Source organism: Podarcis cretensis (assembly GCF_951804945.1).
Source record: "Podarcis cretensis genome assembly, chromosome: 13".
Lineage (NCBI taxonomy): Eukaryota > Metazoa > Chordata > Lepidosauria > Squamata > Lacertidae > Podarcis > Podarcis cretensis.
In genome coordinates, this window is record NC_137182.1 from 2,917,991 (window position 1) to 2,937,771 (window position 19,781).

At 45.0% G+C, this 19,781-nt stretch overlaps 1 protein-coding gene and 1 long non-coding RNA gene across 7 annotated transcripts in view; one reads left to right on the forward strand and one right to left on the reverse strand.

The window, feature by feature from the left end:
- Positions 1 to 19,781, reverse strand: part of EPB41L4B (erythrocyte membrane protein band 4.1 like 4B) — a 138,805-nt gene that overhangs the window by 111,775 nt on the left and 7,249 nt on the right. The gene's annotated exons all lie outside the window — the stretch shown is intronic.
- On the forward strand, positions 11,844 to 13,688 carry LOC307201130. The gene is made up of 2 exons (XR_013832568.1): positions 11,844 to 12,046; positions 13,098 to 13,688. It is a non-coding gene; the product is annotated as an uncharacterized lncRNA (long non-coding RNA).

A 19,781-nucleotide genomic window follows, 5' to 3' on the forward strand; every position in this document is an offset into this window, starting at 1 on the left:
CACCATGAGTGCTGTTCCCAGTGCATGCTGCCGCTGGGCCAAGGTGCTCCCTTGAGCCCCAAAGAAAGAGACACGCTCACTGGGGAAATGGTGAGGTTCGTTCCGTGGTGGTGCTCTTTCCAGCGTTGGTAGAGAGCGAGGGCAAACTCTGTGTCCAGGTTCTGTGGTTCATGGTTGTGCTCGCAGCCTCTGACGTGTGAGGAACCAAGCGACAGAAGGAGGGTAGTTCTGGAAAACGGCAGCATGACACAGGTTGGGGTGGGACTGCCAACTTCCTGTTTTACCGTGGATCAAAGCGGGTGCGCACCTGAGCTACTCAGAGAGGGAGCAGTCACCAAAGGGGGTCTTTTTGGGGCTACGCAAGGGCTATGCAACCCCAGGAAAGCTCAAGAGGGGATCTTGAGCCTTGAGAAGCAGCGGTGGCATCAGAAAAAGAAATCTCCTATCCCCTTTCGTATTTTACTATGAAAGGGTGGGGGTTCGTTAGACGCAAAAGAACCACCACTTTCCCCCAGTGAATAGCCTCAGACCCGGAGTGATCTCAAGAGCAGTAAAATTTCCTCAGGGAGGCTTGCCTGGTGCCTTCACTACATATCTTTAGGTGCTGGGCTAAAACTTTAACTATATGTGGCCTTTTGAAAGGGGGCAGAATGTTTTTAATGTATCCCCCCCCCCTCTTTATTTTAATGTATCTGTGTGGAGGAATCCGTCTGTCTGGTTGGTTGTAAGTCACTCTAGGTTACCCTTGGCAAAATAAAATGACTAACAAATTTAAATAATCATCATCATCATCATCATCATCATCATCATCATCTGGCCAATGGATGATATGGAAACTAGAAATGACATCTGAAGGCAGCCCTATTTAGCGAAGCTTTTAATGTTTGATGCATTACTGTATTTTAATATTGTGTTGGAAGCCGCCCAGAGTGGCTGGGGAAACCCAGCCAGATGGGCGAGGTATAAATAAATCATTATTATTAGTAGTAGTATTAGTATTAGTAGTAGTAGTAGTATTAGTATTAGTATTAGTATTAGTATTAGTATTAGTATTGAAAATACTCACCAGTGAAACAACAAAGAGTCAAGCTACTGCTCAAATGGGAAAACCTAAAATAATATGCCTACAGGAAACGCACTGTAAGAAGCAAATGGATAGAATTCATTGTCTCAAAGGCTTTGATCTCCAAATCTCATCTCCTGGCACATCAAAAGCAAGAGGGGTAGCGGTGCTGATTTCCAACAGTCTGATTTTTACCCTCAAGGGAACTTTGACAGACAAGAGAGGCCACCATGTCAAAGGCCCAAGGAAAGGCATCACACCAACTATAGCCTCACTTTGCTCTCCAAACAAAGGACAGTTACAATTTCTCCAACTCACTCTGCAAGAACTACAGTATCTGGATTCCAGGAAGGCATGGTGCTATTAGGAGGGGAATTAAATCTTGTATGAGATCCCCAACTGGACAGAACTGGTCCCACTGTAACCAAGTCACGTAAAACACCCTCAGCATTGGAAGCCATACTTCGTGAAAACAACCTGACAGACATATGGAGAGAGCTCCACCCAACTACTAAAGACTTTTCATTTTTTCAAGTTGTTACTCATCATACTCCTATCTCAATTTTGTCATGATTTCAACATCAGACTTTCAAAGAATTGTTGAATCAAAGATTAGTTGTCGCACTGTTTCCGACCACGCTCCAGTGGGGGCCACCTTACATCTCCAAGAAAAACCCAAGTCATCATCTTGCTGGAGATTTCCTGCAATTCTCCTACCGAATAAACTGGCAACAGACCACCTCTTTTCAGAAATAAATAACTACTTGGATATTAACACCACAGAGAGAATGCCTCTTGCAACAGTCTGGGAAGCTCTGAAGGCATCATCAGGGGACCTGCATTAGTGAAGCGACAGCAATCAAAAGAAAGGCTGCCAAAGAATCAGATCACCTCCTACTGGAAATAAGGCAGCTTGAACTAAAGCACATAAGAGGTGGCAGGAAGAAGACCTTAAGGACCTTGAATGCTAGGAGAGCAGAAGTCACAGCCTTGGAAACATTAAAAAAAACACTACAAATTTGCTTTTCCTTAACCAAAAATATTATGAACATGGTGATAAGAAGTCTAAGATGCTCACTAACCATATTCAGAAAAGAGTGAACATTAAGAGAGTAAACCAGCTAAGGGATAAGGAAGGTACTCTTAAATATGAGGGGACGCGGGTGGCGCTGTGGGTAAAAGCCTCAGCGCCTAGGACTTGCCGATCGTCAGGTCGGCGGTTCGAATCCCCGCGGCGGGGTGCGCTCCCGCTGCTCGGTCCCAGCGCCTGCCAACCTAGCAGTTCGAAAGCACCCCCGGGTGCAAGTAGATAAATAGGGACCGCTTACTAGCGGGAAGGTAAACGGCGTTTCCGTGTGCAGCTCTGGCTCGCCAGAGCAGCGATGTTACGCTGGCCACGTGACCCGGAAGTGTCTGCGGACAGCGCTGGCCCCCGGCCTCTTGAGTGAGATGGGCGCACAACCCCAGAGTCTGTCAAGACTGGCCTGTACGGGCAGGGGTACCTTTACCTTTTAAGTATATTATGTTTAGAGATTTTTCTGCCTCCCTATATGCTGATCCTATCACCTCCTTCCCAACGGTTACAGAATACAGTGGTACCTTGGTTCTCAAACTTAATCCGTTCCAGAAGTCCATTCCAAAACCAAAGCATTCTAAAACCAAGGCGTGCTTTCCCATAGACAGTAATGCAAAATGGATCGATCCGTTCCAGACTTTTAAAAACAACCCCTAAAACAGCAATTTAACATGAATTTTACTATGTAACAAGAACACTGATCCATAAAATGAAAGCAATAAACAATGTACTGCAGTCAAACAATTAATCAGTAACTGAACTGGGTTCCACACAGTCACAGAAACAAAAGAAAAAAGCCACAAAAAGAAAAAACGTAAAATAAATAGCAAAAACAGATGGACCTCAGCATAACACCCAAAACAGAACTGTGGCACTCAAATCGGAAGCGTGGCACTCAAATCGGAAGCGTGGCACTTAAAACGGAGCACATTCAGCTTCCGAAAAAAGGTTCACAAACTGGAACACTTCCGGGTTTGCAGTGTTTGGGTTCCAAGTTGAGTACAAAGACGTTTGAGAACCAAGGTACCACTGTATTTGGAAACAATTGCATTACCTAAACTAAATGACACCCATGGGGACTATTTAAACCAGCCTATAGATGAGGTGTTCGGGACGCAGGTGGCGCTGTGGGTTAAAGCCTCAGCGCCTAGGACTTGCCGATCGAAAGGTCGGCGGTTCGAATCCCTGCGGCGGGGTGCGCTCCCGCTGCTCGGTCCCAGCGCCTGCCAACCTAGCAGTTCGAAAGCACCTCCGGGTGCAAGTAGATAAATAGGGACCGCTTACCAGCGGGAAGGTAAACGGCGTTTCCGTGTGCGGCTCTGGCTCGCCAGAGCAGCGATGTCACGCTGGCCACGTGACCCGGAAGTGTCTCCGGACAGCGCTGGCCCTTGGCCTCTTAAGTGAGATGGGCGCACAACCCCAGAGTCTGTCAAGACTGGCCCGTACGGGCAGGGGTACCTTTACCTTTACCTTTATAGATGAGGTAGCCACAGTAATCAAAAAACTGAAGGGGTATAAAGTTAAGACAGTTACCCTGCAAACTTCTATAAGTGATTCAGTGAGATTCTGATCCCAAGATTAACCTCTCTGTTTAATGATATTCTTTCAGGTGGTCAAGTACCAACCTCCTGGAAACACTCTAAAATAATAGTTATACAGGGTTGCCATATTGGCAACGTTTTGGGGCATTTATTTATTTATTTATTTATTTGCCAAAGTTGTTGAGCTTTTTCTTCCCTGGACGTTTCAGCGTTTTCCACCCGGATGCTGCTTCCAAGGGCCAAATCTTGGCTATGTCCAGGAAATTCAGGACCTATGCCAGCCCTAAATTATACCTAAGCCAGGAAAAATCAAGATACTAAAATCTTTACTGCAAGCCTCAACACGTTTATTTCTTCATAGATCAAGCTGGGTCCATACCCCAGAGACAGATCTGTGACCCAATTTTCCATCTACCAAATGTTATCCATCCAAGCTAAAGCAAAAATCTACCACTAGCAGTCATATCAATAGATGCATATAAATCCTTTGATTGAGTCAACTGGCAGTTCCTAGAAAGGTTGTTGCCAAAAATGAATATGGGGCTATATTTTATGAATTCTATCATGACAAAAACTCATACGCTCAGGTTAGGGTAACTGGTATAGCCTCTGAAGCCTTCTCTATTGCAAAGAGGGGTACGGAAGGGATGCCTTCTGCCACCCCTCTTGTTTGCCCTCTCAATTGAACCACTGGACCTCTCCATTAGAAGCAATTTGGAGATAAAAGGAGTAGAAATTAAAAAATAAGTGCATAAAATAAGTCTTTTTGCCTGATGATATACCAAAAATAATGTTCTCTAACCCAAAAGATGCAATGCCTGTATTAATGCAAGAACTAGGCAATTATGGTGAAGTGGCTGGATTAAAAATCAACAAATCCAAATCAGAACCAATGTATACAGTGGTACCTCAGATTACATACGCTTCAGGTTACACACTCCGCTAACCCAGAAATAGTGCTTCAGGTTAAGAACTTTGCTTCAGGATGAGAACAGAAATCGTGCTCTGGCGGCGCGGCAGCAGCAGGAGGCCCCATTAGCTAAAGTGGTGCTTCAGGTTAAGAACAGTTTCAGGTTAAGAACAGACCTCCGGAACGAATTAAATACTTAACCTGAGGTACCACTGTATAGGCATTCCTTCACCGTGCAAAATCAGACAGGTTTTAAAACCTGCCACAAGGTAATAAAATATTTGGGAGTGCAGATAACTAAAAATCTATCAGCTCTAAGAAAAGCAAACTTCACACCAGTATTCCTACAGGTACGAGAAAGTCTTGAATATTGGAAAGACCTACTGTCAGAGCTGCCTCTAGGTCCCAGCTCACAGAGGACCAACGCTAGGCTGTCGTAATGTACAAAAGTCTTTATTGAAGTTCAATTTCCATTTCAAAGCCGCAGCGCGCAGCCCTACATCTTAAACCCTAGATCAGCGAAGTCCCGTCTGAATCTCCTCCCCTCTGACACCAGTTTAAGATCCTAGCCCTGCTCCACCTTTTCCGCTGCTCTCTTCTCCTCTGGGTCCTCCTGCCCGCTGGGGCATTCCCCTTTCTGGACTCCTCTGACGCTGAGTCGCTTAGCTCCTCCCCCTGCCTCCGGCGGGCTTTAGGACCCGGTTCCCAATCCTCATTCTCTGCTGTCCCACGCTCCTGTATATTTGAACTTGCCTCTCGCGCCAACCCAGTGACCTTCCTCCTGACCGTTACACTACTTCTATCACTGCTTCCCTCTTCCGGGATACTGGCCGGATCTGACCTCCCCTCCGTTGTCTGACTCTCCGATGGAGGCGTGGTCCGCCCTGACTCCTCTCCTCTCCCTGCTGGGGGAGACGCTACTCCCGATACCTGTGACTCTTCCCCCCCACTATGCTCTGGTGGGGAAGCTGGTCCTGATTTCCAACTGCTGCTCTGGGAGTCCCCGCTGGCCCCTTGCTTCTGGGGTGTCCCCCTTGGGACCCCCCTACCCCTGGCCACTGGCGCCCCCTTCTGTGAATCTTCCAATTCGCTGGAGAGGCTCATGGAATCCCTCGATCCACTGTCCTCTTCTCCTACGCTCCCCTCGGATTCTTCCCCTTCGCTCTCCATCTCCTCTCTTCCCTGTGCCTCTGCTCCTGAGCCCCTGACACCTACGTTTATCATGGTCAGGAAGCACAGCTGCAGTAAAGATGGCTATCCTGCTGAAAAATTCATTTTTCTTTCAAGTGCTGCCGATTATGATTACACCCAAACAATTTAAAATTTGGCAGTGCTCAATAAACAAGTTTATTTAAGATGGAGGGAAAGCATGACTAGGCTCCAGAATTATATATGGAAGGGTCCAAAATGGTGGGCTCAGAATCCCACATCTTCAAACTTATTACAATGCCTTCCAACTAAAGCATTGTCACTGAACCACGAGCAAAAACGTAAACAATGTATAAATATAGACATTTCAGATCCACTATATAGAGCCCATCCCTTTCTACCCTCCTCACTCACTAAAACCCATACGATTGCGTACCCTGTCCTCTGCACCACATGTGTGGAAAGCAACATTTAAAAAACTGGCTCCACCACTACCTCCCCTTATCCCTCTTTGCTTTCACCCATCTTTTAAAGGAACAGGACAATACTTAGATTGGAATTGTTGGGAACAGGTGGGCCTTTACAGATTAAAAGATTTTTATGCAAACAGTATCCCACTATGAAAGGAACAATTCATAGCTGCCATACCAAACATTAAATGGTCATGGTACCATTTCAACCGGCTGTGAAGATTCCTGTTAAACCCAGACATTTCCACTCAAGCAAACAGGAAACTAACAGATATAGAGCACATCTTTTTAACTTCTCTCCACTCATAGCTTCCTCAATTTACAAAGCTCTAATAACACTGGAATATGGCAATATTGTTCACAAAAATGCCATGGGAAATGGACCTAGATGTGCAAATACCAATGGTCTAGTTTCTGCAAAAATAAGAGAAGCCTGATTAAAACTTCTGTGTAGGTGGCATTATACACCGGTGAGGCTGTCCCAAATATGTAAGGAAGTCAGTCCCAATTGTTGGAGGGGATGTGCAGTCAAAGGTACATATTTCCATATGTGGTGGTGTTGAGACATCATCAAACCCTTCAAAGAAATAAGCTGAATATACAAAAAACCATGGAAATGTCCCCTGCACTAGCACTACTTGGGCTTAGGATCCTGCCTGCTCCTGATTATTCCAAAGATGACCTCTTAGCCTTTCTAATGACTGCTGCTCATACAGAGACAGCCAGATGTTGGAAAACAGGTGTTGGTATAACAAGAGTACAGTCAATGGCACGGGCTGAGAAACTAACATGCCAGGTGAGAGCAGCAAAGGGCAAACATGATCCATATATGGCAAATGTTTATTGAATCCATAAATTCTTCAGGCAGTAGCAGAAATCCACCCAGCCCTCATGGGAAAATGTGGCATGATCTCTTAGAGTAATCAAATGAAACTTTAACACATGGCCTGATAAAAGTCTGTAATTTCATCAGGACAAGTTATTTGTTGTTTACTGTTGTAACAACTGTTTTCTCGAAATTTATCTTCTGTACCATGAAAATGAATAAAAACTGTATTTTTAGCAGCAGCAGCAGCAGCAGCAGCAATAGTCTCCCACTGAGGAGAGCAGGGATCCACACATGCAGTCCTCTCCATCACCTGGAGTCTTCCCACTTCAGAGTTTCGCTCTACTTACTTGTCCCAAAGTTTTGTTAGCTTATAATACAGAAAGGCTACAAGAGTTCAGGTAATTAGAAGAGGCCCATGCATGGGGGGGGGGGCTATGACCTGCCATTTATGCCGGATTGACTCTCTTTTACAAAAATAGGCACAGCAGTACAAAGAATTTAGTGAATTGCCTCTTTTGTACGCAACTGTCATCAGCTGCATTTCCAACATCAACGTAATCCTTTCATGTGTTAATGCTTAACATTCCATCTGGTTAAAACCAAATATCACTAAGGTAATATCAGTTTAGCCCAGTCTTTGACTACTGTTTTTGTGCCAAGATTACATGGTTTAACCTCTCAGCCAGCAGGCCCCAAATTGAACACTTTGTTCACATGGTTATAAAGGAGCCCTGGGTATTATTATGCAATTTCTTAACACTTGTTAAACCTTTTTCTTGTAGCAGCAATGAAAAGCAAATATTGTGTGTGACAACGAAGTAGGTTTTGAAGGAAATGAGCTTATTAAAAATACACCTTGCCTTAAATTCATGTAGTCATTCTGACATGGAGAAATGCTGATATGAACAGCCTTTAGTACTGTAAATAAATAAAGAGGTTGTGCAATTGCTAATCTAGCTTGCAACAGCCCAAACATGCTAAAATGAAGCCGGCTGGGCCACAAGCTGGATGCATAGCTAAGCAACCATGTCATCTATTCACCACACGCCAAACTGCACTGTGGGGGCTCACCAAACAGCTTGGAACCCGAGAACGAATCACAAGCAAGGCAATTTTGGGAGACAGGCTCTGCATCCAACTGGGTGGCTGTGTGCTGCTTCTGGCTTCTGGGCTCAGGTCAAGAACTGAATCGGATCTAAGGGCGAGCTAGGAATGCAGCAGAAATATTCTGATGCAGATCACCTCTGGCTTCTTTGGGGAGATGATCCGTGTCTTCTGAAGCCAAACTATCAGCCCACAGAGGCAGGTTGCTGGAGCCAAAACAAGAGTTTGCCTCTTCCTAAAATAAGTTTTGATGTGTTTGTTACATGGATTTCTGGGAATGATGTTGCTCATGCAGGGAGTAAACCCAAAGCAAGGAGTCTCCAGCACTGACAGTAGAAGCTTGGAAGCGACATCATTCATCTTCAAGAGCCATCCTGCCAGGTGTGGGCAGGGCCCCTTCTGTCACAACTGCCTTATCAAAGAAGTCAGGAAGTTGAACTAATTACATTAAGAGAAAAATGATGAACGGCAGAGTTTTATCTATCTTCAAAATAAGAGCTTACGAAAGGCTCTTTTTTCGCAAGTGCTGTGTGGAAGTATCAGAATTTACTTCTTGAGCTAAATGCTTTCACAAAAACATTTGCAGCTTTCATATCACTGCATGTTAGCCTGGAAGCAGGAGAACAAATCCCACATATAAATCTGCCACCTGAAGTGATCTCCATAACACTTTCCCAACTGTCAAGCTGTTATTAGCCAACGGCATACATCCTGTTCTTCCAATTCCCGAACCTGTTTCTCTTACCCATCCTTGCATGGGAACATTTTGTTCTTCCACTGAAACTAGCTTATACATCAATGCAAACAAAGATGTGATAAATTCATCAGAATCCACAAACCAACTGTGTGAGCTCCCCAAAATGCAAAATGGCAGATTTCACAGCAAGCAAGCAGGTATCTTACACTGCTTTCAGTCAAATCACTGAATTGTCTTGTCCCAGCTTGGAAAACTCACATTGGATTGATCTGGAATAACTTCTATTACATGTGTGAAGAAGATTGCAAAGAAGTAGAAAAGAAAAGAAAGAAAAAGAGAAGAGAAGAGAAGAGAAGAGAAGAGAAGAAAAAGAAAAGAAAAGAAAAGAAAAGAAAAGAAAAGAAAAGAAAAGAAAAGAAAAGAAAAGAAAAAGACGATTATAATTCCAAATAAACTTTTGGTTGGTTTTGTTCTCAGCCAAAGGGTGTATATATCCTTACAACATACCAACATGCCCCCCCACGCCCCATATAATGCAGACTCTGGTTCCACTTGCTTCCAGTCCAGATAATGGCTTTTATATCCCCTATATATGAGTCAACGGCCCTGACAAGAGTTAAAACACCTCAATCCTGTTGTACTCCTATTTTTTGTTGAAATGCCTGAACTCTCTGATCAGTTCTGAGTATTTTCCCCAGTAATACCCTTTATTTGCCTCTGGGAAGTACTGGACACTTGTTACGACACAAACTTGTGCATTTTTACTCAGCAGTTCCACTCTCTTCAGTGGACTTGTTTTCAAATCAGGCTGCGATCCTATACCTCATGGGTGGCTAACGTTTTATGGTCCTCCGAGGGCTGCAGTCACCCTTATTAGGTGCTGCATGCCAGTAGTGGCTGTGGGCAAAAGTGGCTGTGGGCAAAAGTGGCTGTGACCACCTCACACTCTCTCATGCACTCTCATGCACACGCACACAGTCCCCTCTCCTCAGCCAACCTCTGCAGATCAGAGCAGGGGCGCATTGCCCCATCTCCACTCTTCAAATGATCCAAGTGAGGGGTGAGGAAGGGGTGATTGGCATCCCAATCAGGGCACTGGGCTTTATCGCCCCAGGGCTGTGGTGTGTAAACTTTATTTTTGTTTCTTCCACTGCCACCAAAATTGGGGTGGGAGTGTCTTGGAAGGCCAGAAAAAAATGCCGGTGTGTGTGGATCAGGACCCCAAACTGGAGGCTCGCCACTCCTGCTATACCTACCTTGAAATCTTAGTATAACTGCAGGCACAGATGCCTTGTTGCTAAGCAGACTTACATAATTCTACTGTATAAATAGGAATGTGGACAAGGTTTAGAATCATAAGAAAAGGAACACTTAAAAAAAGGATAGGTGACATGTCCCTCACAAACAAATGCAGCATTTTTAAACGATGCCAAAATCAAAATGAGGAATTTGGAAGGTATGTGGTAATCTTCAGGCAGTTGTTCTAGTTATTTTTTTAAGAGAAACCCTTTTAATATTTGCTTCAAGGCAGATGTATCTTGTTACAACAACTTAAAGGTCTTGGATCCAGGGTCTCATCTCCCAACCAGATGGTCCTCCTCTGATCAATGAAGATTAGAAGATTTAGGAGAGAAGTAAGTATGTCACCCTTTATACAACTAATTCAGAAAAAGAATTTGTCTGAAAATAACTTCTGAAAGCATTTTTAAGTCAAAATAAATCTTCCTAATCTTTATGAGAGAAATCAAGACAGCCTGTACAGACTCAGACATAGGAGATAAGGATTCAAATTAAGTTCAGGCATCAACTCTAGCAAATCATTGTATTACAGCCGCCATTTCTTATCATTAAAACTATGCTGCCATTTAAAAAGTTTGCAAGGACGAGTAAGGAAAAGCCACTGTACAGTCTGGACAGCAACTTCTGGACAGGGTGAACTATAAATTGAAACGTATTCCAAAAATTATATTTACAAATTCACATATTCAGAAGGAATGACATTGGTGCAACAACAACCACCTAAAGCAAGTTCTTTGGCCCTCAAGCAGAATGCAGAGTTGAAAGTCTAGATTCCAGTTCTAAGAGTGCCCAAAAAACATGCAGCTAAATGCACCAGAAAGAAAAAGTCAGTCCTGACATATATATATTGGCTTCCTTATTCCCCCCCCCCCTGAAGATCTCTGAATGCCTAAACGATGGTCAAGAATTGGCCACAAATCATGTTTTGACCTTCCTAGTCATGACTTGTAGTGTTATGTCGTGACCTTAGAAACCATGATTGAACCAGGGTGGATAAAAATCAATGATTATATATATATATATCTTTTTTTTTATTTAAACCTGAAACTGTTCTTAACCTGAAGCACCACTTTAGCTAATGGGGCCTCCTGCTGCTGCCGCCGCACCACCAGAGCACGATTTCTGTTCTCATCCTGAAGCAAAGTTCTTAACCCAAGGTACTATTTCTGGGTTAGCGGAGTCTGTAACCTGAAGCCTCTGTTAGCCTGAAGCCTCTGTAACCTGAGGTACCACGGTATAGCCTGCCACAGAAATACAAAGATGTGGAATGATGCTACAACTGGGCCAGGGCAATATATTTCACAGAACCAGTATATGGGGGGGAGACTGCGATGGCAGCTTCACTCAGTGGTATATCTCTGGTGAAACCATCCCTGCTTGAGTCCCTCTGTCTCCAGCGCCTAGCGCACCGAAGGACAAACAAACTAGCCAGGAGCTGGAGGCACAAGGACTCAAGCAGGGACGGTTTCACCAGCGGTATATCACACTCTGCCCTGGCTGTGTCAGGATGCTGCAAGCTGCCCAGGAAAGTAGAAAGACAAGGCAAAGTTTCTTACAGTCCTTTTTTATTTCAATCTTTACAGAGAGAGGCTATAGAACCCAACCTCTTGGATAGTGGCGTTGCCCCGAGTGAATCTCCACCCCCTTCTCTTCCACTTCCTCATTCGTCACCATCCTCTCCTCTACGGGTGCTGCTACGTGCCCTCTGTCCTCAAGCTCTTTGCTCTCCTACTTTCAAGGCTCGCCGGGTTCTGGAAGATGGAGGGTCTGGAATGCTTTCTAATGGCAACATGTCAGCCAGGTGTTGCTCTGACTCTGCCTGCTCCTCCTCTCCCATTACAGTGGCACCTTGGTTCTCGAACAGCTTAGTCGTCAAACAACTTGGAACCCAAACGCCGCAAACCCGGAGGTAAGTGTTCCAGTTTGCAAACTTTTTTTGGAAGCCGAACGTGCTCCAATTTTGAGCGCCACTTGCAGGCGGTTGTAACAGTCAGGGCAAGGGTAAAACAGCTCCACTCACCCACTCTGCTCACACCGCCTGAGAAGTCAAAGCTTCCCCTCGTCTCCCTTTCGGGCGCCTCTGCCCTGCTTGCCGCATCCTGTCAGGGCAAGGGCAGCGCCACTATCCAAGCCCGGCGGTGGCTTGTCCCAGGCCAACACCAGTGCTGAGTGCAATCTAAACTGTCTTCCTCTTCCTCCTCCTGGGGAGGCAGTTTCCAACATTCCTCCTCTGCCCAGTTCCTGACAGGCAGAGGGAGAAACAAGCAGTTTTTCAGAGCCCCCGACCCTCTACCGGCGCACACAAGCCAGCGGCTTCATTAAACTGGTCCCCCTTCCCAGCTGAGAGAGCCCCAAACCCGCTCCTGCTTGCACATGAGGAGTGGGATTGGGGTTGCAGCCTTGCTTGGAGTCCACCCTCTCGGTGGAAGGCAGCCAGGTGGTGTAGGGGCTCTTGGATGCTGCTGGGGGGGGGGTGTCTAGTGCTCACTAGCAGCCTCCAGCAGCCCCTCTCCACAAGGCGCCTTCGCCCAGGAGGTTGGGCTGCGTCTTTCCTCCTGGGGTGAATGAACCCCCCTCCCCAGGAAAGAGGCAGCACGCCCACACAGGCAAAGGCTAAGGCAGTCAAATGCACAGAGCCTGTGTGCTTGGCTCTTGCCGCCTGGTCCGTCATTGGGGAGTGGGAGGCGAGTGGACAAGGTGGCTCGCCCACCCCCCACATCAGCGAACGTGGAGGGAGTCTGGCCAAGGAGCCCCAAAGGTCCTTGCTGCTCAAGTGCAAGCAGCAGGGAAATCTGGGCTGGCTCTGTTGGGGACAGGAGCTCTCCCGCCCCTAGTGGAGCCTGGTCAAAGAGCCCTGAGTCTCCTTCTGGTCATGCACAAGCCCTAAGGCCGACTGAGGCACCTGCCTTGGGCAGTGGAATCCAAGGGGCACCTCTGAGGGCATGCACCCATCTCACTAGATCCTGCCGGAACCCAGAAGGGATGGCTGGTTCCCCCTAGAAAGCCTTCTCCAACCCCCGATTGTTCCTATTGTTGGACAACAGAAGCTCTTCAAGAGTCTTGGCAGCACTGACAGAAAGAACATTAATTTGGCAGAAGCTGGAGGTCCCTCGAAAGGATGGAAAAGAAGAATAACAATGACCTACGTCTTAAGTGGTAGAGTGACTGTTCTGTTCTTTCTAAGAAAACAATGATATGCCATGGGTTAGTAACTACATCATCTGCAAGGGATTACTAGTCTATTGATTCAGAATATTATTTCCTCCGTGCACAGGGCTGGAGAATGTCATCCTCTAACCCTGGGCAAGGTTCCATACAGAAAGGAGTTGAAGTCAAAGTATAGTTTGCGTATTACATTCCAAAACATACACAGTAAAAGCCTTCAGTGTGAATATACAATTATTTAGATCACCTTGTTGCATGAGTCATGTACAGCAAAGCCATTAAAAATAAGATATACACTGTCAAAATCTTGCCAAAAAAATAGTAAACTGAGTCTGTATGCTACATGAAAATACACCATCAAAATATTAATAAAACTGATACAGGAATGCTGTCACGTGCTTGTATGAATTAGGTAACAATTAAAGCTAAGCCAAATGATGGCTTAGTCAATGCAAATGAATGGGTTTCCAGAGAGGAATTTTCCTCCTCGCTGGCTCTCTTGCTTGCAGCACTGCACTGAACTCAGCTGCTGTTTAGCTTAATGTGTCATCTGAGCCCAGCCTTGTGGTGTGCTGTCCCCCCAAACAAACCACAGGACAAGCCTTGGTGACACCTTGTGGTTTGTCTGGAAGAAAGCTAAACCATGAGCCTGAGCTTAGATGATATGCTAAGCCAAACTGTGGCCCCGCACAGCAGCAGCAGGACCAGGAAGGAGCAAAGAGCCCACAGCCTTCCTTCTGGTAGCCTACAGCATATGTGCTCACTGTGGACTGACTTAACATTACATGAATTCCAGTTAGAAACAGAAAAAGGAAAAAATGTTAACTTTCCCCTTGGAAGTTGTTCATTTATATGTTGCTTTCTTACCTGCCTGGATCTGATAGCATTAAAACTGACCAGTTAAAAAACAAAAACAAACATATGGCTCAAATGCCAACCCCATTATAACAAGCATTATCCCTTAAGAATATTGATCAGAGAATGAGATACATTTTTTTTTACTTAATTTCATACCAAGTGGATTTGTTACAAATAACAAAACTTTGTCTGATTCTCCCCCAAGGATTTGAGAACTACAGATATTGTACAGATATTAATAATTATATGAAAGCAAAATAGCGGTCATTGGTAACAAGGCAACGCTGCGAATTAACCCAAAACATCCTGGCACTGGTTGGCTAATCAACGCAAGCAAAAAAAAAATCTGTAATCTCATTTCAAACCAGAAGAGGCAACACTGAATTTCACCCTGGACTCTCTCTAGGCGGCTCCTGTTGCGCTGCCTTCTTGTTAAGGGTTCCACAGAGAAGTATCCTTATAAGGCCGCCATACACCCCCTCTAAAAAGGGAAGGGAGCCCAGCGTCAGAATTTTGTTTCTTGCCACAACTATAAGCTTAAGATACAAGGTTAGTAAGGGAGAGACATTTTGGCACCTGAGGCAAGCCACAAAATGACACCAACACCCAGCAGGGAAGAAGCAGGGAATGGAGATCTACATCGGGAACAAGGCAAGAATGAAACCAACCTAACCTGATGCTTGAAATGGGGATCAAAGGCCGTCGGGTGGGAGGAAGGAGCCCAGCTGACCCCAGAGAGCAGCCCGGCCCGCCACTTGCTTCCTGGGGGTGGGAGGAGACCAGCAGCACCTCCTATTCACACAGAACAGAAGCAGCATTGGCAGGGCTGCGGAGAACCCATCCTCCAAGGTGTGTGGCCCAGCAACAGCCAATGCATTCCTTGGAAGCTGGATCTGCTGCTCCTGTGGATCCCGCCACCCGAGGCAGTTTCTTCACCTTGCAGGCCCTGAGGTTAGTCAGCCAATAATGTTCCTGCAAGTAACAGCACACTTTTGGGAGAGAAACACCCCTTTTTCTTCACTCTGACTGGCAAAGCAAGCAACCATCCCAATGCAGTTGGCGCCTCAGTGAAAACACTCAGCCAAAGTCAGCTAATTATGAGATATTAAATGAAAACAGGTACTGACCAAATATATAAAAACTAAGAAAGTTGTCCATAGGAAAATACCATGACCCATAGTTGGACAAACTATGTATTAGAATCAACCAAAGTAATTGCAAAATAGTTAGCAAGCTTTCAGGTCCCAAACTGTGTTTCAGTGGCAGGGCACTTTCATCCCATGCTTGTATTCAGTAAACTGCTTTATATATTTAGCAAATTCTAAAGGACTCACTTCACACATAAAAAATTAGGGCAGCAAAAAACTAGGAAACACCTGTCACCATATTTAAAAGGTACAAAATAAGATCCTGCTTACAAAGCACCTCCTAAGGATTTTAACATACTCAGCAGAAGCCTTTTAGGATGAAAACAGAGGAAGGAACAAGTATGGCAAAAATAAGGATAAAAGTTTGTTGACAAGATCCTGAAAATTCAGCCAAATTTGCCAACTTTCACACACCTCAAATAGCCCTCTTACAAAGGCCGCCTGTCAACACCCCGAGGGAGAGAAAATGAAAGTAACTTGCTTTCTATTTGCACACCTAAGTCCTGGATGCTGAAGGGCAACTTCCTGAATCATGCAAACATTCCACACACTGCAAATAGCAACAAAAACCATGACAGATGAGCAAGTTTCTGCAGCCTGACAGTGCCTCCTGAGTTTCGCTGACTCCCGGAAAGCTGTCTTGCCTCATTTTAGCATTTTTTTTTTTTAATTTTAAGAGGAAGCAATTGCAACATTTATTCATATCTGAAATGCAAAAGATTCACTGAACTCTGAGGGCAAAGTTCATGGTTTGTAAACATGTTACAGAAAATACTTCCAACATGTTGAACCCACTCATACATATGTAGCACTGGAAATTGTAATGAATGGATTTTTAAAGAACTAAAGCTGCAAAATAACTAATTTGGTTGGGAGGCAAAATTTTAATGAGTAGGGCTGCAGTAAAATGCATTTTTTATTTTTGAAGCTACTTTGGTGCTGATGCTATTGTAATAGGGAATTAAAAAAGAAAGCATTCTACATCCTTTATTGCAAATGGTGAGATTTAACATTACTGTTAGCCTCACACTTCCTCCAAAATTTAAGAAGCAGGTCTATACAGTAGTGAGGTATGAATATGCATATGTAAATTTAAACGAACTAATTGATTAAATGGTAAAATTACCAACCTAAATGTCTTTAACTGATGGAACAGCCTTGATTTTAACTCATGGAAAATGTTGATTCAAGGTTCCCCCGTGAACAATGTTTCATTATGATGTCATCTTCCCATTACAACATAAAACTATCCAGAGTCTAGTGAAATGCCATTATGATTTAAAAAAGCAGTCGTTCTCTGAAATGCACTTTGCTGCTCTGAGACGAGAGAAGCATTATCATGAAATCTGAACAATAAAAGGGTCCTTTACTTATTTAAACCTGACAGTGCACTCTAGAAGGTCCATGAAGCTAGTCTAATGCTAACCTAATCTTGCAATTTTCAGGCTATTGGTATGCTTAAAAGCAGGCAGGCAGTGTCAGGACTGCAGCCAAAGAGCAACAGAATTTAAATTAAATTCTCTGGTGCTATAAGGAGTAGGGCAAATGAGTTTAAAATAAACTACTACCCTGGACTGAAAAGTTCATCATCTACATGAAACAGTGGTTCCACTCCTTTCTCCTGGGCTGTGTCCAGAAAGTGGTGGTGGGGGATGAGTGTTCAGACCCCTGGGCTCTCACTTGCTTTTCAACATTTACATGCAGCCGCTGGGAGAGATCATCAGGGGGTTTGGGCTGGGTGTTCATCAGTATGCGGATGATACCCAGCTCTACCTCTCTTTTAAATCAGAATCAGTGAAGGCGGTGAAGGTCCTGTGTGAGTGTCTGGAGGCAGTTGGGAGGATGGATGGTGGCTAACAGATGGAGGCTGAATCCTGACAAGACAGAAGTATTGTTTTGGGGGGGCAGGGGGGCAGGTGTGGAGGACTCCCTGGTCCTGAATGGGGTAACTGTGCCCCTGAAGGACCAAGTGCACAGCCTGGGAGTCATTTTGGACTCACAGCTGTCCATGGAGGCACAGGTCAATTCTGTGTTCAGAGCAGCTGTCTACCAGCTACTTCTGCTACTCAGGCTAAGACTCTACCTGCCCGCAGACTGTCTCGCCAGAGTGGTGCATGCTCTGGTTATCTCCCGCTTGGACTACTGAAATGCACTCTACGTGGGGCTACCTTTGAAGGTGACCCGGAAACCACAACTAATCCAGAATGCAGCAGCTAGACTGGTGACTGGGAGCAGCCACCAGAACCTTATAATACCAGTCCTAAAGGATCTTCGCTGGCTCCCAGTACATTTCTGAGCACAATTCAATGTGTTGGTACTGACCTTTAAAGCCCTCAATGGCCTTGGCCCAGTATATACCCCCATCGCTCAGCCCAGACACTGAGGTCCAGCTCCGAGGGTCTTCTGGCGGTTCCCTCACTGGGAGAAATGAAGTTACAAGGAACCAAGCAGAGGGCCTTCTCGGCAGTGGCACCCTTCTTTGCAATGCTCTCCCATCAGATGTCAAGGAATAAAGAACTACACAACTTTTAGAGACATTTGAAGGCAACCCTGTATCGGGAAGTTATTAATGTGCAACGTTTTACTATGTTTTTATATGCACTGCAAGTCACCCATAGTGTTGGGAAAACCCAGCCAGATAGGCAGGGTGACAAAACAACAACAACAGCAGCAACAACAACAACAACAACAACAACAACAACAACAACAACAACAACACAAAGTACAGATGTTGGGGGGGAAGTTCTATCTGAGAGCCTGAAGAGGAATTCAGTCAGAGTTTACATCACTCGGCAAGATGGACAAACAGTCTGATCTGGTAAAGGCAGCTTCCCAGGCCTGAAAGGAGAAAAGCATTTTCACCAAAGCAGCAAATGGATCCAGTGGGTTACTAGCCTTAATGGAGAACCACTTTGCTCACTTCATGCAATCCAAACATCATAGGAATAAGCATATTTTCTAAGTAACATATTTGCCTAATTGACCGCAACTGTGAAAAATGGTGAAGTGTTATTTTTTGTAGATTTGGTGGATAACGTTGTTTGAGGAGGGGAAAGCCCCAGCCTTATTTTTAAAATTAGCTTTAGGGTGGATTAGCACAGCTTGTGACCTACATGTCAAATGCAGCCCTCAAGACACGCACTGTGGCCTGCCAGGAGCGTCTCCCGCCAGGCCTTTCAAACTATTCAGTTCCAGTTCAGTAATGAGGGTGAAAGGCAACACACACATTCAAAACTTTCCCTTTGGCAGCTCAGGTACTCAAGGAGATGAAGCATTTAATTCTACTGTCAGACACAATCCAATTTTGTTCATGCGAGAGTTTCCACTAGACCAAATTGATTTGGTATACTCAAAAGTTTGATAAGGGGCACAGAGCTCTACAGAAAAGAAGTATTATGTGGTAATGGGCATTTCAGAGCCACTGAAAGAAAAGCTTGCTACCCTCAACACTATCGCTGCTCCTATAAAGAGTATCCTGAGAACCTGGTTCAAATTTCACCTCTTCTTTGAACTCACTAAGTAACTTGAAGCAAACCCTCTTCGAAGCCCTCAATCCACACATGACCCTGTAATCAGTGTTAGAAACTCAGATATATAAGCTAGGTGCCAAATGGCTCCTTAAACCAGGCTTACAGTCGCCAGAACAGAATGCCTAGTTGCCATTTTGGGGCCAGATGGCTCAAAAGTCATATTTTTCAATACACCTTTTTGGTGCTGTGATTCATTCTGATTGTGAGGATAAAACCTAGCTTGACACCTGGCTTGAGAGCAGTACATGTGAAAAGGATCTAGGAGTCTTGGTTGACCACAAACTTGACATGAGCCAACAGTGTGACGCGGCAGCTAAAAAAGCCAATGCAATTCTGGGCTGCATCAATAGGAGTATAGCATCTAGATCAAGGGAATTAATAGTGCCACTGTATTCTGCTCTGGTCAGACCTCACCTGGAGTACTGTGTCCAGTTCTGGGCACCATAATTTAAGAAAGATGTTGACAAGCTGGAACGTGTACAGAGGAGGGCAACCAAAATGGTCAAAGGCCTGGAAACAAAGCCTTATGAGGAACGGCTAAGGGAGCTGGGCATGTTTAGCCTGGAGAAGAGGAGGTTAAGGGGTGATATGATAGCCATGTTCAAATATATAAAAGGATGTCACATAGAGGAGGGAGAAAGGTTGTTTTCTGCTGCTCCAGAGAAGCGGACACGGAGCAATGGTTCCAAACTACAAGAAAAAAGATTCCACCTAAACATTAGGAAGAACTTCCTGACAGTAAGAGCTGTTCGACAGTGGAATTTGCTGCCAAGGAGTGTGGTGGAGTCTCCTTCTTTGGAGGTCTTTAAGCAGAGGCTTGACAACCATATGTCAGGAGTGCTCTGATGGTGTTTCCTGCTTGGCAGGGGGTTGGACTTGATGGCCCTTGTGGTCTCTTCCAACTCTATGATTCTATGATTCTATGAAAATATCACAGATAGCA